This window comes from Apteryx mantelli, chromosome 22 (assembly GCF_036417845.1).
Source record: "Apteryx mantelli isolate bAptMan1 chromosome 22, bAptMan1.hap1, whole genome shotgun sequence".
In the NCBI taxonomy this organism is placed as follows: Eukaryota; Metazoa; Chordata; class Aves; order Apterygiformes; family Apterygidae; genus Apteryx; species Apteryx mantelli.
The window spans coordinates 6805944-6819774 of NC_089999.1; positions in this window are offsets into that span (position 1 = coordinate 6805944).

The following is a 13831-nucleotide window of genomic DNA, read 5'->3' on the forward strand; positions in this document are numbered from 1 at the left end:
CAGCCTTCCATGTAACGTGAAGTGCCTGGTGGAGGTTTTCAACACTTCCAGATTGACTGGAAATATTAAGGACAATCCTACGTATTTACAATGTATTTGTTCCCTGAGGTAAAAAGAAAGCAGATGTTACCCAGTGGAATGTATTGCAAGCTGTCTAGGGGAACTGGCTGCATGGCATAAGGTTGGCTTCAGCGTTTTTGGGTGCAGCAGCAGAACTGGTTCTCCTGTGATCTTGTAGCTGATCGTTATGAAGGCAAAATACATGCTTTCCTATTCTCATACTCTGCTCTGCTGTGGCCAAATACAGCAGTCATATTCAACACGGTAAAAATTTTCCATGCTAGTAAACAATTTGCATCTTTTAAGATTAACACCACAAGGAAAGAGAGTGTGCTCCAGCTCGAGGTTTTGCGAACTTTATATGCCAAATGCTGGCAATATGTCCATTCTTCCTCAACAGTTTGATGGGTTCTCCGTGCAGTAACACTTTAAACAGGGATTATAGCGGTAAGGAAGGGTCAGACAAACCCAAAAGCTGTGGCTAATAGTCTATTAGAAACAGACCGTCAGCAACAACAAACACCACCCAAAAGTTTCTTAAAGTTAGTGAAGTTCTATTCTAGGCAGAAGAGATTGAAGCCTATTTATCCAGAGAACGATCACCATACTAGGACAACTTAATCCCAGCACAATACTTGTTCATGGCTACTCTTTCGTTATTAATCTCCAGGGATGATAAAGGACATCGGTGCCCATGTGGCTCATTCTATCTTTAGTTTTTCTGCTGAAGCTGTGAGTGTGGATCCTATTTATGATCTATCTGGTCACTTGTGGAATGGGACTAAGACCACCAGTGCATTTCACAGGGGCCAAAGAACAGCTGTCGGGTGGGAATGGCTTTCCATCACCAGTTTCAAGCTAAGTCTGTCGGCATCAAAGGTATCCAGCATTCTGGATCATCAGTCTCCTGTCTTTTTGCATTTGCAGTATTGGGAACATAATTTGATCTGTTCTGAAAAACTAGGAAATCCATAATCAGAGAAAGAAACTGTGACTTGATTTTGCATGACTGGTGGATAGGGAGCTGGGATGTAGAATAAGGATGAGTGATAAGGAGGTGGAACAGGAGTATTGTCACTGTCTTTCTGAGGAGTAAGTCAAACCCAAAGGCAGCTCTAGGAGACTAGAAATAGGTCTGAGCTGCTGGCTGACAGATCCAAACCCTCCAGAGTTCTTTAATGAACAGAAACAGGATTCTGACTCAGGAGTATCTCTCTGAAAGAGTTACCTAGCAAAAAGGGCAACACCAAATTGAGCAAATACATGGTTTCTAAACCGGGACCTGTCAAGTATTTAGTAGGTGACCTACAGACAGGCAAGGAGGGGACTGAGACATCACTACTCTCTGCCTTGATTTCTCCATTTGTAAAATGCGAAGGGTACCTAGCTGCACTTTGCAAAAATGGTTGCTCTGTCTTTGCAACATGTGCTCTCAGACTGACATACAAAACATGCCAGATGAGGCTGAAGAGGCAGGGGTCCCCTGGGCTCGGATTCCAGGGCCTTGATAGCGGGAAGAATGTTGCAACAACTGAACAAGCCTATTAATATTCCTGCCTGAGTGTATTAATCATCCCATTGTGAACAAAACAACACTTCACTTTAGAAGAGAAATCTCAGGCTTGTCGCATATCACTCATTTGTCTTACCAGTGTTAGTGCTCTCTCAATTAGCCTGGGTTTTAAAGGGTTTCTTTGCTTTTTTTTTTTTTAAAAAGAAGCTTTAAATGAAAAATGGAGCCGTACCAGAATCTGGTCCCAAGACAGCTCTGCTGAGCCAGGCACTTGCTTTGAGTTGTGTTTCCTTCACTGAGATTCTTTACATTTCTCCTGTCCGGTAGTGTCAGGGAGTCTGGGAGTGCAAGGATAGAGCATGGACACGGACAGGCAGAAATGATGAGCACGCATTGCCTTTGCCTTTTTGGATACAAGAGTAGGGATCATTTTGTATACGTTTGTCTTGGGGGGTTACATGTGTGTTAGTGAGATGTAAAGGGAATATGTTTAAGAGTGAAGAAATCTCTTCTGGTTTAAGGGCAACCTACAAAGAAAAGGGGGCAAGGAATCAGCTTAGATCTTTACATGCAAAGAAGGGAAAAGTGGAAAATACTTGATTCTTACTTCAGAACATAAGCGCTTCTTTACCCTGATAAACTTACAAAAAGGCTGGGGCTAGAGCAGGTTCTTGATATCAGAGATAAAAACTGGTCAGCCCCTTCAGTGAATTTCTCAGACATCCCAGGAAGTGGTGGTAACACAGATGAGTTGCTGCCAGATAGCGAAGGAACAGCTCCATGAGATGTTAGCTACTCTGCACTGACTGCTCAGGCGCGTGCTTCTGCCCTGCTGCAGGTATGAAGCAGCTGACTCCTACCAAGCCTTTTCTGCAGAGCAAGAATGTCTCCATGGACAATCAGGCAAAATAGGCAGTAATCTGACCATGAGCTGTATCTTGGTTGCCTCATGGTAATTCATGTAGACATTGTCTTTTGGGGAGGTCAATCCCCAGTTTGGTCCAACACATCCTAAAATGCTCAGAAAACACTCTAAATAAAAGAAAGACGACAGGGTGATAATGCTGACAGCCAGAGTTAAAACACAAGCAGAAACCCCTCCCCACTCAACAACTTACTGTGTATTTTCTTTTCTTTAACCGAAAAGGACACAAAATCTTTCCACCAGTGGATAAGCAGGTCTCCTGGGAAGTTCTTCAGTGAAAAAGAGTGAAGTACACTATTAAGAGACTGCTTTGGTTGTCTTTTACCCTGACTCATTCATTCAGTCCAGGGCAATGTAGGCATAAGGTGCTACCAGCTTTGAATTACACTCTTTCACATTTTATACTTCCTTTCTTTGCAACTACGTCAGTGGCTGCAGAAAAGACAGAATCATCCATCATCTTGCTCAGATTCTGTCCACCACTGTGATCTACAGTACGATGTTAACCCTGAGTTACTACTACTTTTTCATTCATCACACTTTCTCCTTGTTTTCTATCCACTCTGGAATCTCAAGACTGATGTTCCCTGTCTTTGAATTTTGGTTTTCACTGAATCCAGCTTCTGAATCCAAGAGATTTCTGCAGTGTTGAACAGAATTTTTGTTGTTATCATCACATAAGTTTGCTCTGCTGAGATATTTTACATTGCATCCGCACAAAGATCCCAGCTATGGGCAAGCCACATGTTTTTAGCATGGATTAGATCCTTTTTGGGACAGGTGAGCAGAATATGGCCAACCCAAGTGCTTGCCTTGCAGGGAACAGTCTAGAGGAAAAAGCAACATAAACTGCTCTAAGGGCACGATTTGCATTTCAAACAGGCAACAGCCTCAGATCATTCAAATAAAAACCCACATTATCAGAAGTGAGGAACACAAGATCTTTTTATTACCCACTCTGCACTCACAAACAGATCCCTCCCTTCTCATCCTCACTCCATTTTATATGTAGTCCCAGCCTCCCACACACCCACACAGACACACACACCTTTGATCCCTGCTAGATGCAAAAATCTGTTGGACTGCATCTTCCCTGCTTCACACTCATGTACACAAAAGCATTCTCCTTTGCCCCACATAAAATCCCTTCCCAATCACTGTCTCCTTTTTTCCGCATGCACAGCTACACTGAGAGCATGTACTATCTCCCAATACTTATCTATGAACAGCAGATAACCTCTCCAGCCACAGATTGCTTAACCTCTGTGACCCAACATTCACTAACTGCTTTCCCCACCCAACAAATTTTCTTCTCTGGCGTATACATATCCTCCTGCTTCATGTAAACAGCCAAGCAGTCCCTCTCCACCCACGCAGTCCCCTGTGCTCACACACACACACATTTACACGCACACATAGGCATGCACGTGCACACGCGTCCACAGATAGTTCAGCAGTGAAACGACAGGCCACATTTTCAGCTAGTGAAGTCAGCCTGGTTCCACTGAGGTCAGTACTCTTTTCAGTACAGGTGGTACATTCCAGGCAGTTACGCAGGCTGCAAAACACATTTGATCAGAACGCAATCTATTTTTGGGTACAGAGTTCCTTTCAGCATGCAGAATTTGCTACAAGGTGTCACTCGAACTGAATAAACACAGGGATGTTTTTGGAATATGAAAAAGGCCTCCCTCGCCTGTCTTCCACCTCTCTTCCTTCCTTCCTTCTCTCCAGCAGCATCGTGCATGTAGAGACACCACAGACCCAACTTTGCTGAAATTCCCTGGAATTAACGGAGAGCCGTGGAGCCACAGTGCTCAGGATTCCATTCCGCAGCACTTGTGTGGTCTGCTCTCGCTAGAAAAATTATCTCCCTGAACCCTGCCTCTCTCATTCTCATCAGCCCTGTATGTCAGAGCCTAGTAGCACTGGCTGACTTGTAATTATTTTTTACTGTGCTGCTTTGTCTGCACTAATCCTTTGAAAGTAGCTTTACTGCACATCTGAAATATTATGATGCTATAAAACCTCTGTAATATTTATAAATCCCTTAAGACATCATAAAGAGAGAAAAAAACCTCCCCACAGAGTTCATCTAGCATAATTACATATACATTTCCCTCTGATTAATAAAAAATGATCACTTCCTTATGTAAAGATATTCTTCAGCTTTCTTTCATTAAGACTATTTTTTCCTTCCCATTTTAAATCTGTTTCATGTGTCCCTGTATAGTAAGGTATCTCAGAAGATATTTTCCCAAAACAAAAGGCACAATGAAATGAACCACCAAAGAGAATCATCACTTGAACTGGGAGCGAGGAGACCGAACAGAGCCTTTTGCTGTAGTTTCACATCTCCTAACTTATGCAATTTGGCCACAGAATGTGCTGAAATATTCTAGAACGTCAAGCAGTGTGGTGTGTCATGTCACCAAATAGGAGGGAAAGGAACTGGCAAATAAAAAGGAAAGGAAAGGAAATAGAGAGACCCAGCACGTCTCCCCTGCAGCCCCCAAAAGGGCTGGCTTAGACTTTAGTGAAGCTGATTAAAGGAAAACCTGTAAATCCACAACTGAAGAGGAAGAATCAGCACAGACACTGTTCATCTCTAAAACGGTGGTGAAGAACACAATTAGCGGCTCATGTGTTCAGTGAGAAGCTATTTACATAGGGCTTGCACAGGCTGAAACCGGAACCTAGTTTTGTGCATGGGTTTTAGAAATGACTTTGAACGTGGTTTTATCCTGCTCAGAACAGCACTTGGATCACATTCATCACCTGCTTAAATGGGATCAGGTTTAAACTAAGCTTTGAGAAAGCTTTTCACACACAACTCCCTCTCCAGTGTCCTCCAGAATCAAATACTGCATAGCCTAAGGGAGCTACTGGGTAGCATTATATTAAGACAGCCTGAAAAGGACCTGTGAATAGGAGAAAAATGAGGAAACAGCTGAAATCACCAGCTTTTTTTTAATATTATTGTACTAATTCCTCTGAGTTTGCAGAAGACAAAGACAGAGCCAGACCTGCCTGACTCCCCTTAGGCAGGGATTCTTTGCTCTTTGGATTGACTCCGAGTGCACCTTTGATGCTGAGGTGGCATCTGAGTCCCAAAGCGAAAAGCCAGCAGGGAGCAGGGTAAAGGCAAGACACGGGAATCTCTGCAGTACTTCCTACTTCTCCCCGCATCCTGAGAGCAATGGAGTTACAATTACAGAGATATCCCTTTCCCTCACTCCCCATCAAGCCATACCAGACCTTAGGACTAGTTAATACTTGCAGTGCCAGTCACTGCTGCCCTAGTGGATTAGTCTTGGAAAGAGATGCATGAGCTCTTCCCTTCAGCAAGTGCATCTATGTTGCATAAATCAAGACTGACATCTTTTTCCCTACTTTCTGCATTTGTTAAACTGTTGCGGAAAAGTCCTCTGAAGTTTGCAGCTCACTCTATGGACTATATCTTCATTCTGAATGTGAGACTAAATATGATATTTCATGGGGTCCGATGTGATTATTACTGCTCTGCTAGAATGGTCATGGTGAGAAAGAAAGAGAGACAGACAGAAAGGTAAACAGACAGCCATGGGAAAAAATAAAACCTACCATGCTGCTGCTGCTCCTTCCGCCCCTTCTCTGCCAACTAGTCAGCCAGCAAACGCAATGCCAATTGTCTCTTTATATAGTGTCACCAAGGAATAAAAATATGCCTGCTCCAAGTTTAGACAATAGATGTAAGATTGGAAAAGTGCAGTAATTGGATCCCAATACTATTCCAAGCATCTGTTCCATGCAGGGCTTTTGCTTTCACAGAAATAATGCAGTAGATAAGCAGAGTAGGCAGTTGGGATACAATTGGACAGCACTCACAATAAGCTAGAGCTGAAGGGGTTTTCCCATGTACTTCTAAATAATGAACACCGCACACGCACTAAAGAGATTTAAATGGACAAGGCATCCTGAAAAAGCAGAAAAAGAATCACGCTCCTTGAGAAAACAGAGAAGAAACTAGCAGTAAATCCTGGCCACTGAGACGGCTGGTTGCTTCAGAGCCTGGTGCCCTCATTCGGAGTCCCAGCAAAATCAGTGAGGTTCTGTATAGCTGCAACTGCAACGGGGATGTATGCTGGAAAAAAATCTACTCTACAGATGGCAATAAAGCGAGGCAGACCAGGTCTGATTTCTCTGAATCTATCATACATGCCTGAAGTCCAGGGACCAGATCTCAAGCTACTGCAAACTGATGAAGAGTCACGGACTCCAAAGCATGAAAAAAAGAGATGTGTAGCAATGAATATGGCGTTGAGAGCAGGATAAAATAGAAGGCAGCGTAGAAACCACAAGGGCCATGTCTCTCAGGGAATGCACTTGGACATTAATGCATACACATTCCATCCAACTCATAAATCATTTCTGGCATTAAAACAATGGGCCAAAACTTTAACCAGTACAAACTGGCATAATTCCACAGAAGTGAAATCATACTTACTAAAGGTCTAGTATGTGTGTGTGCGAGTATCTATGCAGGACAAATGGTGCATTAAAAAAAGCAACAGCAGGTTTTTCAGGAACATGCGCTAGCATCTGAAGTACATGTCTACAGCAGTCACACTGACTTTGGGTCAGGAAAGTGCTTAGCCAATTAACTGAACTTTGAGACAGACAAATGTTTAAGTATCTAGCTGAACAAGGACCTTGCTCTTTCTCCAGGTCCAGCCCCTTATCGTGCTGTCATCTCTAATCTTAGATTTGACTGCATGCTTTTTAGGGCAAGGACTGTTTTAGGTGTTATGAAGTACCTTGAACACCTACAGGGATAATTAAGTAATAAATAAGCATAATACAGTTCCTATGACTTCATCAAAATTGTCGTGGATACAAGTCAGAATTTAGCCTAGTGTTCATTGTTCTGACTTCAGTGGAGTTGTACCAAAACCTAGTGTAACACAGCGTAAAAATAAATCCCTCACTCCACTCACCTGCAACTGCCTGGAGGATAGCAGACCCATCTTTATATTTCAGACTGAATTTGGTAAGCTGAAAAACTCAGAATAAGGCTATTGAGGAAAATCTTATGGAATTTCAAAGGTTTCCTGTAAGCAATGGGACAAAGACTTATCATATTCACTGGTTTAGGTCCTGATCCAGCAAAGCTGTTGAGCATGTGTTTAACTACAGGGAGGGAATAGTCCCACTGAAATCAATGTAACTGCTCACATACTTACATTTAAGAACGTGGTTACATCTTTTGCAGGATCAGCACTCTAATCCTAACACAAGAGCCATATGAGCAGCCGCTTTGTCATTGACTTCACGAGGCCTAGGTTTCCATCCTGTGACTGCTGTGTCCTTTTTTGGAAGAATACTTATCTTTTCATGAAACCATTTCATGTGTTTGTCCTAACAGCTCTATTAACAGATGCTTTGTACTGTTTCTTTGACAGTTTTGTTTTCTCTTATCTAGTATATCACCAATCACGATTATTATCAGCAATTTGCTCCTTAGTTTTCTAGCTTGATCTGCAGGCATTTTCCAATAGCGCATGTATTTTCTACATTGATCTTTGTCTTTTCACAAAATTTCTGCATTAAATGAATTCTTCCAAGCCATTTTTTAATGACGTGACATGTTAGGATAAAACCCCCACAATATTGTGTGTTTGTAATGCACATGTACTGAGAGACCAGAACCCTCTCTGCTTAGTCTATAAAACAAATCCACAGAGGAATTAAGGGAGACATACATCTTGGCTTTAAAGGTCTGCTTGCTTCTGCAACTGCCTCCAAATTATAGAAAGGCTCCAGACTGGAGAGGGGAGGGAGAAAAGGGGGGAATAACATAAGGACTGGAAAAGAAAGGCTTGAATTTAATTGCCCTAAAAATTTCAATCATTCAATCTGGTAATTAGAGAGCTGGCTGATTCAGAAGGCAATTTCATTAAAAAAAAAAAACCAAAACAACAAGATAATTGATGCTAAGTGAATATTTTACCTGAAATATTAAATACTAAACTTAAGTCTGCCTCCAGGGCCCTTTCTGCTACCCCTTTTTGATCTGTCTTTCTACTTCTTTGCATTTTCCTCTCACATGACTCAACAGAACAGGACACTCCTTTAAGAATCAGATTGTCATGGGGACAGGTTTATTTGAACTCTCTGTGCTGTGAAGGAGACAACATAATGATTTATTAGTGAAGAAAATAATAATAGGAAGTCTCCTGAGATCCAGCCTGGCTGCAAATCTCAGTGAGATTTTCCAGCATTGAGTCCCTATGTTTCTCTGGCCATAAGCAAGGTTTGATGTACTACTAAGGGGAATGGCTTTCTTATGAACTTAACAATACTTACCAGAATGTCTCATGTTTAATTCTGGAGTCTCTGATGCTGCAAAATGATACTTAAAGGTAGATCTCTGCACTCATGCAGAGCACTGTGGATGTCGGTGTCACAGGGGTCTGATTGCACAGATCTCTTTGCAGGATGGAGAACAGGCTTATTGCATGCTGTTCAGAAGTAACTGTTAGTTTTCTAATATTTAAGAGTCTAATGAACCAGGACAGCATCTTATACACATCTGCAAGGAATGACATGCCTGGAAATTAAGTAGATATTAATTTCTACTAAATGTATAGATAGAGAAAAGATCCCTATGCTCTCCCCCTGTTAGCAGTATTGAATCTTAACCTTAAAAATACCTTTTAAAATGAGATTCCATATCTACTGCTGCTCAGGAAGACCATGTCAAATGTATTCATGTGCCTCTACCACATCCATCTTTGAGACTGGTCATGAAAATGTGTTCTGATCCTTATATCATCACTACCTAAAAAGATGCAGAGTACAGGATTTAGTGACAGTTCTTGTGGCAAGATGGGAAGCCGAATGGAGTGCAGCCTTTTTTCCTAGTTCAATGAGGAGAGAAAAATACACTAATGCTGCATGTGTTACACAGCAAATGTATAAGTGCCTGGTACGTAATTCCAGCTATTGCAGACTGAGTTTTGAGAACAACTTCATACCACAACATTCCACTTCATTCTGCACATAGATAGATTTCTTTCATGTCTTTGAGTGGCATGCCTTCAAAAGAAGACAAATGATAGCTAAACGTATTTGGAAATTGAAACCTTCCATATCCTGCCAATAAGTAGGGCCAATCCTCAAAACCTTTAGAAGGGATGTGTCTCAGCCTTCATGCCAAAGGACTCCACTCCCTATGCACTGTCCAGTGTTTGATCTCTAGGGCTGATATCTAATTTGTCCTGAGTGTAAGGACAAGGCCAGGAATTGTCTCAAAATAGGACTCTCGTGAGCCCCATCCTGGCCCTCTGCACTCTGGCAAAAGGTACCTTCTGGGATTGCCAACTTGTGCTGTTTTCTGGCCGTGTCACCTGTTTGCTCATTTCTGTATGCTCCTAACATACTCTCAGTCACAGATGTTCATTTATTCTACAGGTGGGGAACAGATATACTCAGCGATTTACCCAAATTCAGACAGGAATCTGCAGCAAAGCAGCAAAATGAAGCACTGTCATGCAAGTCCTGGCAAGTGTGCAAACCCTGGCTCACGAGTACAGACCAAGTGTCTCTCAAGTAGGAACTAGAGTGAGAACACCAGCTTATTCCACCTAAACCACCAGCAAGAACTACCAAGCTGAGGTGGATTTCAAGCCCACTAGGGAGAATAAGCAAGTTCCTCTGAACCACCCACTTTTCCTTAATTACCTTAAATTAATGAGGAGCTCCCCTTCCTTTCAGAGCCACAATGATCCCCTTTTCCTTTTCCACTACAGCAGTTTTGTTAGCAGCTGATTAAATCCTTGATACAGAGGACAGATTTCTTTCTGACACTGCTGCTCAGAAAGCCCATTGGTTAAGCTTGGCCTGATTACTGTATTTTGGAGCCTGGCAACAAGGTGAAAAGCTAGTGTTACGTTCACTCTATATGGAGCTGCCTACACTTCAGGTAGAACAAAGAATGAACTATTAAAGATACCTCTGCAGAATTTTAAGAAAATTAAACAGTACAAGCCCCGCTGAGACTCTTCTCTCTCTTGAAGAGACACATAGACCTATTTGAAAACAGCCAGGGCTGCTGTAGTTGTTAATTAAGTTTTGTGCATTTGTTGTTCAGGACGCTGAATCTTGATCTCCTTCCCTGACTTCCCCCTCCCTCTCTGAGAATTCATAGCAACTACCTAATCTGACAAAAACTGTGTTCTCTTTTATACTTGGAGGTCACTTTATGTTATTTACAGCATGTTGCATTGTGTCAAAAGGCATAATACAACATAATGAAAAGCAGCCTAATATAACTCAACATGACATGAATGACATAATATGATGTGGCCACTGAAAAATGCACTGTTGTCATTGTTTTGTGTTTTCATTTGATACCTATTTGCTATTCCTGCTTTGGGCATTTGTTATAGAATTTGAGGAGGAGATTATGGACTGAGTGTTCCCGATTCTTCTGTGGCTCCCATAATTTTTGCACTGGGATCACTTCACTGGCTTTGCTGGGGTTCCTCCTTATTTACACTAGTAAGAATCAGGCTCTAAGAAAATCATCACATAAAATGCAATTATATTAGGAAAGCCATTAAGCTGGAAAGTGCAGCTCCTGGGAGTAAGGAAATGACAACACTGTTATAGTCCCTGTAACCTTAGCTCTGCCCTCTTGGGTAGTAAATGAGACTGTACTATTTTTCCTGCAGGATGTCATTTCATTTTGTAGAAATGTGTAGCAAAGCAGCTGTTCAATATTTCTTTTAACTTCATCACGTAGTCTGTGGTCCCTTATCTCATTTGCTGCACATCAACCAAATCCTTTTGTGGGTTAGGTATTTTTCTTCTTCCTATTTGTATTCGCTTTTGTATTGTTCTAATTACCGCACTATGTATGTGTTTCAAAACCAAGGCTGAATCTGTCTTCCCAACACACCCACAAGGCTGAGAAACACTGTTATTCCTCATTTCATAGACAGAGAGCAGAAGCACAAAAAATTATCTTACTGTGGGCCCGATGGGAAGTCTGTCAGAGGTGAGACTAGAACCCAAGGCAGTAGAATGCCAGCCTTTTCCACTAATTCTTTATTTTTCATCCCCTGGCTACCTTATACTGCCCAGTTTCACAGTGAAAAAAAGCAGACATATATATGTCTTATTTCTGAAGAAAACCTCAAACAACAATAATAATTGAAGTTGGAATGTTCTGCTGCAGCACTGAATCTCTACGCAACAGCTCTGTTTTGTTTTCCATCCAACAGAACCGAAACAAAAGAGACCAATAGTAACCAAAATAATTGAGCTGATGGTTTATAATGAAATCTTCCATAATTTTCACTAGAGTTTTATAGATCAAACTATCAAAGAACCATCTCCAGCCTTTTCTGTCTAATACGGGCCATAGCATTTAATGTTCCTGTATCAAGCCCATGGCTTGTGGTTGAGCTAGAACATATTTTTAGAAATTGTTATTATTATTACCTTATGCTGATAGTAGTCAGCCAAGACAACCGAAGCAATGGCATCCTCAGTGGCAGCATTTAGCCCTCTTTGACTTCCAGCCAGACTGGTTAGTGGACTGTCCTCACTGCACTTGGTCACATCTGCAGTTTATCTCATCCTCCATATCCACCTAAGTCTGCTGGCCACACAGAAGGTCTCATCTGTACAGGTATGATCTGAGAGGGACTGGAAGCAATGGGACAGATCACAACACAGTTGCTGCAAGATAGGATTTGATGAGAAAGTAATTAGCTTCTGTTGACAATGCCTGTTCTTTCTGGCAGCAAGGTGCCACTGGGAAGTACAGTTATAACAAAGAGACTAAATTAATGCCAGGTATTTTGTGGTTTAATTGCAGATGAATCCCAGAGTGCATTGGATCACAACACACTGAGGTTTGTAGCCACTCATGGTCTGTTGTGGGTTACAGCACACATACATCTGAATAGAAGATAGGTAGCAATAGTATCTCAGAGTCCAGCACAGATTTTAGGCTGCACCATCCATAACAGCACTAGAAAAAGGACTGCCAAATGAGGGACAATTCAGGAACCTAAATGCAGTGACAAATGCCAGCTGAATTAGTTGTTTCAATCAGAAATGATGCATGTAGTAACTTGGCATTGCTTTGCAGATGTTGAATGTAGGACATGGTAATAGGGCAATATTCCACCAGCACAGTAGCTGTAAAAGCTGGGAACTGCAGAGGCATTTAGCAATTCTTTGTAAATGTCACAAATCCCTAATTCAATCCTTTGGCACTTTTCTCAAACATCATTATGGGAGAAACATCATATGGCACAGCAACAAACCCTCCTGTTGGTACTAAAGAAGCAACCCACACTCATTACCTAGGCTTAAAATAATGAAAAGCAAAAGGAGATTGGCATAGAAGAAAGGTGTTACATTCTGATCTCACAAACAATATCTTAAATTCATTGCCACCTCATTAGAATGAGTGGGATTATCTGGGACTGACCATCATGCAGCTGGGAAGAGGATCTAGCCCAATACCCTTTTTCTCGGTAGAGTTCATAATGCCAGAAACTGTGGCTCCACTCTAGCCCAGGAGCTGTAAGTGGAACGTGCACTTGGGTGGCTTGTACTGACAGTGGAAGCTCAGTGGGCAGCAGCGCATCCCACCAGCACGGGAAGTCAGGATGGGACCCAGCCCGACCAGACAGTGAGTTCTTGTGAGACAAGCTGAGCACCTGAGTACCCTCAGATTGACTCACTTGGGACTTAGTTCCTATATATTTTGGTGACTGTGGACAGAACTTTACAGGGCTGGAACCCCAAGACACTGCTGAAGGTCTCTGCCCCTGTCTTTGCCAGTCTGTGGTAATCTTTACTCTGAGCTAAAACTAATTAAGTTCTTTTACCTTAGGACCCCTCCAAGCTATCCTCATGCTGTTGGATGAATTATACTGTTGTGACATGTCTCGACCTGCTGTTCAGCTAAGTTAGTTAGCTAGCCCATTTTACATTCCTGATACTTCAAAACAAAGACATTAGTTATGTATGCATGTGAGCCAACCCCAATGTACTCAGAAATGCAACACAAAATCTCATGGTAGCTTGGAAATTCACAGTACAGTCACTCAAACAGGAGGAAATGCCAATGCCACATTCAGAGATACGCTCTGTACTCCAACATACTCCACACCAGTACCCCCAAATCACGAGTAAAACCTCCCAAAATCACATTTTAGAAGAAGCAAGTTTTGAAAAATAATTATAAATTGTAGGAATTGCATTTCAGGTGGGCTGAATCACTCCCTGAGGTTCTAGTCTTCCACCCTTGTCTGTGAAGGAAATAACTCTAA